This window comes from Condylura cristata, unplaced genomic scaffold (genome assembly GCF_000260355.1).
Source record: "Condylura cristata isolate star-nosed mole 26May11 unplaced genomic scaffold, ConCri1.0 scaffold00001, whole genome shotgun sequence".
NCBI lineage: Eukaryota > Metazoa > Chordata > Mammalia > Eulipotyphla > Talpidae > Condylura > Condylura cristata.
The window spans coordinates 30087385-30095121 of record NW_004567102.1 but is presented as its reverse complement, the minus strand read 5'-3'; the positions used below and the strand labels follow the sequence as shown (position 1 = coordinate 30095121).

Here is a 7737-nt window from a genome sequence, read left to right as displayed (position 1 = left end):
AATACGGAGAAAGGATATTTCATACTAGCCTTATTTCTATGAACTATTACACATTAAGAGTGTTCTCAAGAGAAGAACTTTAGAATTAGAACCACAGATTCCAAAGTTGAAAATTTTTAACAAAATTTTAAAAACTTAATTAAGTTTTTTTTTAATAGAAGACATTTATTTTGCCCAATCAAGACTGCTAGCAGACCTAAAATGTTTCTTGTTAAGTTATTTGGATCGTCAAAAGTTCCTAAAATACCTGCTTGATGAAATAAATGAATAAACGTTTTAAAAGTATGTGTGAGTCAAGCAGTCCTGATCATTCTGCAGATGTATCACAATGCTAAAAGTTATTTAAAATGAACCAAGGAAATGTTATACATTCCCAGAAGGATGAACCTGCAGAGATAATACCAGGCTCTTCAGCCTGGTTCTAGCAAAGCAAGTCACTGGTTAAGACCAAAAAACAAACCGAGGTCAGGAAACTTCCCCTCCCTCCCTGGCTGCCTCAAAGCCACAGTTCCCAGGAGTTCTTTTCATAATACCAGTTCTTTGGTTCAGTACACTAGAGAATTAAGGGCTTCTCTCCGTGGCTATTCCCAGAGTGCTTCACCTCCCCTTGTTTGTTTCCTAACCTCTGCAGTCTCTTCATTTGCAACCATTAAGGATGAAATCTCTTTCCTGCAGGGACTATAGCTGGTTGAGACTAACAATACCAAGTCCTGTTATTCAAAAACAGTTAGGTTACATAAAGAAATCCAAATTAAAGAATTTTAAAAGGGTCTTAAGATCTTTAAAGCATTTATTTTTATATAACTGCTATTTGTATGTTTGTTTAAAAATTAAATATTACTAACCCACTTCCAAATAAAGTAGGTTAATAAGCTGAAACATTCACTGCAATTAGAATTAGGTATGAAATTTAACACTATTTGTCCTCAGGATAAATGTGATATACCCCATGAAAGCATAAAAGAAAAAAAAAAATCAATAAAGGGATTCTGGTATTTCACTTCCTTCTAGAACACAGTGCCTGGTTAATCCAAGCAATTCTTGTTGTTCTTGTTGAAGTCTTCCCTAAGCAGAGTCTGAAAAAAAGTTTAAAGCAGCTGTTCTCAAATTTTGGTATGCAAGCAAATTCGAGAAGCATGTTAAAATACTAATGCCCAGGTCCCACACACACTTCCCTGACTTGCATTTTTAGTAATTCCCCAGATAATTCTGATGCACACCTAAATTTCAGAACTACTTAGAAATGGCCAACTTCTGGGCCCTCCCTTGTGGCACAGCGGGTTAAACCGCAGCACTAGGAGACTAAAGCCATTTCAGCATGAGTTCGATCTCCCATCCCGGAGGTGACCACATGGTGTGGCAGACCTATCCTGGCCCGCTTGTTCTGCTCCCCACTCTGTTTGTGGTGAAGCCTCTCACTCCCCCTGGACCTCTGGCTTATACTCCAGTTCTTTATTGTATGCATAATAAATAAATATTAAAAAAAAAAAAGAAAGAAATGGTCAACTTCAAGGTTGCACTCAAATCTCTAGATACATTGCTTTTTTTGTCCTTTTGGGTTCCACATTAAACTTGACCAAAAAAGAAAAACAATGTAACAGTAATAATGTTCACTGTAAACCAGGCAGTATGAAATGTGCTTTACATGTATTATTCTCTGGACAGAGGTAATATTGCCGCTTCTAATTTATTTACCGATGAAAAATCAGGAGTCAAACTCAGTAACCTGACCAAGGTAATAAGGATCATCTCAAGTCTGGTCTACCCAGAGCAAGACAATCAATCACTTGCCCCAAATGCAATGAAGTATCAGGGCTGTCACAAAAAGGATTAAGCCTAAGGGTCAAGCTGTTAGCTAAACCATACCCTCAAATATCCTCCCTGGGCCTCTCCCGTTTCCCAGCTCCCCAGATCACCCTACAATCTCTTTTGACTTTGCCTATCTGACACCAAGGCCTCCCAACTACATGATGTGACATGGAGTGATGGTAGAGCACCACAAGTCTATATCTACATATCAGCACTCTTTCCACATGAATGCCTACTGCATGCTAAGTACTATGTGGAATCCAATTCCAGCTCCACAAATACTGGCTATGAACTTGAGCAAATTTAACGCCTCTATGCCTCAATGCCTCAGTTTCTAATCTGTAAAATAAGGGTCATAATGCTAACTGCACTACAGTGACATAGTCATTAACTGAGCTAAGGTTCATAAAGTAGTTGCTTGACATAGTATGTGACACACAGCAAGAGCTCAATAAACAATAGCTGTTATTAAAATTATATTTGGCCAACTACCACCTCTCTTACAAAACCCAACATGAGCCCTAGATCCCATCTATTTCCTCTCAGCCAATGACTATGGTAAAAGATGGAATGTATTTCCATTATCAGAAGTAGGCAGAAAACAGTGCTGAAACTCAGCCAAAGTCCAAAAGTAGATTTTAGGGTAAATGAGTCTCTGGGTAGTCCTTAAACTGTACCACTTTGAAGACTGTCTATGTCCCAATTTTAGCGTCAGTCCTGTTGATTACATACTAGTATGATGAGTCTATAATTAACTTAATGCAAAACAACAATAAAATGTCACTCAGTACAGGACTTAATTTATCACTGTATTGTTGGCACTTAGAAAAGTGCCTAGTCTAAGACAGACACTCAAATATTTGTTAGCTGAATATAAAGGAAGGCATAAAAGTACCATCGCAGACACAGCTTAGTGCATTAGAGTGTAAGAAATGGACACATCAGACCAATATCAATGTGACAATAATAGAAGTTATTTTCAAAATCCGTAAGTTTTTTCTTTTAACTAATTGTATTGACTTTTCTTTAAAAATACATGTTAAGTCTACACTATCATATTATATCACTGCATCCTGAGTTCAAACCCTCACCAGGGAGCTAACACACATGGCACAGACCTGTCTTGCCCACTGCTCCGTTGAGCAGTTTATTTCAATAGATCTGCCTGTTCTGCTCTTCAATCTGTCTCTAGTGAATCTTCTCACACCCCCTGCACCTTTGGCCTACACCCAAGTTCTTGTAAGCATAAAGAGAAATAAATCTTTAAAAAAAAATACTGTTAACTAGAAAAGTTACTGACAAAACTCAGCTCCATGAATCTACTAAAAACATTAGCACAGTTCCATGGTAAGACATCATTCTTATCTTCTACAAAAATATGTACCTATTAACAATCATCACGGTTAATGGCCCTGACTTTTCAGAATTTTCCCTGTACCAGAAATTAAAGTCAAAAAATGAAATAAGGCACTACTAAGAGACTGGCTTTAACTAATGTCTAGGACTCAGAATGGTGCAGAGAATGTACTATGGAAACAGATTCTCGGCAATGCAACTAAGCAGCCACACAGGTGACTTTGAGTAAGTTTCTTCTTTTTTTTTGTCTCCATTTTCTCATCTGCTGAATAGTAATAAATTAACTACACCTAATTCATCAAGTTAGGAATCATATGTACATAAAATGAATTCTAAAAGAATAATATGCTTTACAAACATGGTATCTTTTCACATAAACACCTTCAGATTTTAAATGACTGTTTCTATTTCTTTTTATGTTCTGCTACTGTTCTTATTTCCTAAATTCAAAGTTCTATCTTACAAGGAAGAAACAGTTCCACACATAGTCCTATTTCAGACACAGTTGGGCCCTCAGTAAATTAAAAATGCACATATATCGAAGAAATTTTAAAATTGTGCCAGTGCAATACTTTACTTCGTAAAAGTTGAGCAGCAGATTACTTTCAAATAAATGACAAGTTAAGTGACATACACAAATGGTGTCTCCAGAGTTGCCAGGAGCACCACCTTCCTTTTGCACATTATTCATCATGGCCACGCATATTCACCTGCATGAATATCACCAAAGGAATGTGCTCCAGTCTGCTGGTTTCACTGGAGCAATGACTTCTGCATGAAAAGGAGTTGTCCTCTCTTTTAAACCTTGCAAGATTTCTAATGATGCCAGATTTGTTCTTCCAGTTTTATTTCCTATGTTTTGGTACTCACAGGGAGAACTTCTGGGGGAGTTGTGATCAATTTTCAAACCATTTATGTGATTCTTATGCTCCCCAGTAAGAAAATGAGGTTTAGTTTTGAAGACCATAAATAACCTAATAATTTTTAAATTATGAATGGTCCACTGAAATTTGTCAAAGAAAAGCATAACTGTTTGAAATTCAATGCATTCTGGTTCCTCGGAACAGTATTTAAACCTCAAAAACAGAATTTAAGCTTATTTAACTTTACTTATTTAACTTTACTTAGATTCTCGATTATCTACACACAAGCAGATGTGTTACAGATCATCCTTTAATAATTTATATTAAACCCTTGGATGACGGCTTTGTATTTACAGTTGAACATAGGTATCCAAGGGATGCAAAATTCCTAATAGTTCAAACTAAATAATAAAACACCTTGTAACTGTAGCCACCCAAATCAGTCATCCTGCCATTTTTCTGTTCATTGACCCAACAACATTGTCATCCTGAAACAAAACTCCTAGTTTGTTACAAAAGACTGCCTTTGCATGCTCATTTTCGTCCTTATTAATGCTCAAGGGATATTCCTGAAACAAATACAGGTCATTAAAACAAAAAATGCCCTAAAAGTACAGGTGACAACTGAATCATAATCTGAACAGTCTCCCCACCTCCCCCCCAACGATTACAAAATTAACTAATAGTCAAAGGACAGCATTAGTTGATTTCAGATCCCTATCACTTGGGGAAAACTACTTAGTTCCTAACCTGGGAACATTAGATTATTCATTTTCGCAACAATGAAAAACTGTTACATGATAGCCTAATTCCAGTTCCCCATAAGCCCATCAAAATAGAAAATGTATAATGTGTATAACATTCTGGAACTGACACCAAAAATGTTAAAGCAACATCATATGACTCTTAAAAGTTAGACACTTACGGGGCCTCCTTGGTGGTGCCAGGGATTAAACAGCGTTATGAGGCTATCTGCAGCTAGTTCCATCCCCAACCAGGCACGTGGCCCACAGGGTGCAGCAGACCTCTCCTTACCTGCCCACTGCTCTCCTTAGCAGTGTACTTCTGTAGATCCACTTGTGCTGCTCCTTACTCTGTCTCTGGTGAATCCTGTCAATCCCTGCATCTCTGCCTACATCCCAGCTCTGGTACGAATACATATATCTTTTAAAAAAATTATACACTTAAGTATTACAAAAAAATCCAAAATATGTAGAATTCAAAATTTTCAAAAACCACATCCATGACCTTCATCCTCACTACTGTGTGTCTTCTCAAACATCAGGCTACATTCTTTAACATACCACCACCTTCTGCAGGTTTATTTGAATAGTATACCAAATGAACTGAGATCAAGGCAACATGATCTGGAGGAAAGGATAGGGATTTTAGGCTCAGAAAACCTGGGTGTGAATCAAGACTTCATCCCTTTGGACTTAGATGACTATGAGTAATATTTAGCTTTTGAGCCAAAATTTCCAACAAGGGAAAAGACCACCAACTTTGAAAATTATTTTTCAGCCCAAGTTTCTTAGTTAGTGCTTTGATTATGGCAGATACATAATAAATAGGCAAAACATGCTATCAAAGGGCCAGTTCACAAACTATGAAAAGGTATCTGATTATGAAGCTCACAAACTGTATGAGATTTATTAAAGTTGTAGTAATTTCCCTTTTACTTAAAATGTTTTAATATAGAGAGGTGAAATTCACAAGGATTACAAATCTTTTTAAAACAGGCATTTTACATATCAAAAATAGTTTCAATTATCAACAGTGAAATTTGGCTAATTTTTTCAATGCTTAAGGTGCTTATACATAGTCAAACTTCACATGGTCAAAATTTTAAACATCTCTGAATAAAGTTGTATATCAGAACCCAGAGACAGACCAGTTATCTAAACAATGGTTACATGATACACTACAGCCGTCAGGCAAAGTCACAACAGGATGAGAAAAGAGCCTTCAGCCTCTCTCAGATTTCCTGGCCAATGTTATTTTAAAACTTGATCACATAAACATAAACAAAGGAAAAATCCATTTCCACCAATGATTAGGATTTATGATTTCTACTTGTAATGCCCACCATTAATTTACATTGAATGTTACAATCATTCTGTATTTCTTGTTTGTGTTTCTCGACACTAATGAAGAATGTGTATACTATGTAGTTTTACTTATTATATATTTAGAATTTTTAATCATGAACATCTTTTCTTGAAGTCGTTCATCACTTCTGTTACTGCCTTTTAAAAATCAGATTTTGAAAACAAAGCTGGGAACAATAATTAGCATGTGTCACAACACACAAATGAAAAGAGCAAGTATACAAAAGACTTCCTTTTAAATGACTTGTTTACCACTGTGCATGTAACTCCTTCCCAACTGAAAATAGTCAAAATGAGCTGAATATTTAAAAGTCAATAAGTTATTTTAAACAGTTTCATTGTTTCAAGGTCTAGAGATAGCCCAATTTGTGGTGTTTCTAAGATTAATGATAAAAGACACCAAGGTAATTTTTCTCTAAACAATTTCCAATTGGATAACCACAACCCAAGACTTCTATGAAGCTTAGTTAATTTGTACAGAAATGTCGTTTTGTTGCCAACCTTTGTACCGTGACCACCACCAACCCAAGTTCAAGATTGTATTTTATGGTGTTAAAATAGTTTCGGCTATATCTAATTTTTAAAACTTTAAACCTCTAACTATATTTAGATATACTGCAATACACCACCAGAGTGTAACAGCAAATGAATCTTTTATTTAGCATGTACAACACTCTATTAAGTTAGGTCACTATTCCTAGTTTCCCCCTAATATCTGTAGTTTAAATTTAAACAAAGCTCTGCATATTTTATGCTGATAAATGTAACATGATTTCTGAAAATGTACATAAGTAGTCCTATTAATTATTTCCTACTTAGAATCCGAGTTTGAGCATTTTCACCTTCTTTAAAGAGTTTCATAAATGTAAAAAAGCGCTTGCTCAGTAGCAAATACGTAAGTTAACATACTCAAAGCACCGTATTACTAAAAGACCACGACTAGAGCTTTAGATTGTCCCAGCATCGTTGTCCAATCATGATCAAACTATTGGTGGTGGCAGCTGATCCTCACATCCCAGAACAAACTGCACTAACCCAGCAATGAATGTAAACTTGTTTACAAATGAGAAAAAAAAAACTATCACGGAACGTCCAAGTCAGAGTTGAATACCTGCGTGCTCTGCTTCTACCTGGCAGCCAGGAAAAACACACAAAGGTGCCTTGGTGATGGTAAAGCGATGAAAAGAGACTCTCATTGTCCAGTGGAAATGAGAACTAGCGCCCTGGCGCTACCGTAAGCCGCCGCCGCGCAGGCCCACCCATCACCTGCTGCATCCACCCGCGTCCTGGGAAGGTGAAACTCGCCTACGGCCCCGGGCGGCCCGAGGAGACCAAGAAGCAGGGCCGGGCCGGGAGAAGCGAGGCCCCGGCGCTGACGCCCCGCACCGGGGAGCCCGGGACACTCACCGGTGAGGCGCGGAGGCAGGTGCGCGGCGGCGAGGCTACCTGTCGGGTGAGGCTGGAGGGAGAGGTGAGCGTCCGCGGGGTGAGCGAAAAGGCCGATGACGCAGAGGAGCGCAGAGATGGGGCGGTGGCGGCGACCCGGCTCCAGTTCGCTTCCTGCTCGGACAGATCCCGAGTCGGTCTCCGCCCGCCGGCCC

At 38.1% G+C, this 7737-nt stretch overlaps 1 protein-coding gene across 1 annotated transcript in view; it reads right to left on the bottom strand.

Moving 5' to 3' along the window:
- MYO6 (myosin VI) overlaps window positions 1–7663 on the bottom strand; it is a 114994-nt gene extending 107331 nt beyond the window's left edge. The window contains exon 1 of the mRNA XM_004673635.2: window positions 7544–7663. The gene's annotated coding sequence lies outside the window, so the exon portion shown is untranslated. The remainder of the gene's footprint in view (window positions 1–7543) is intronic.
- Between the last annotated feature and the right edge of the window lie 74 nt (window positions 7664–7737).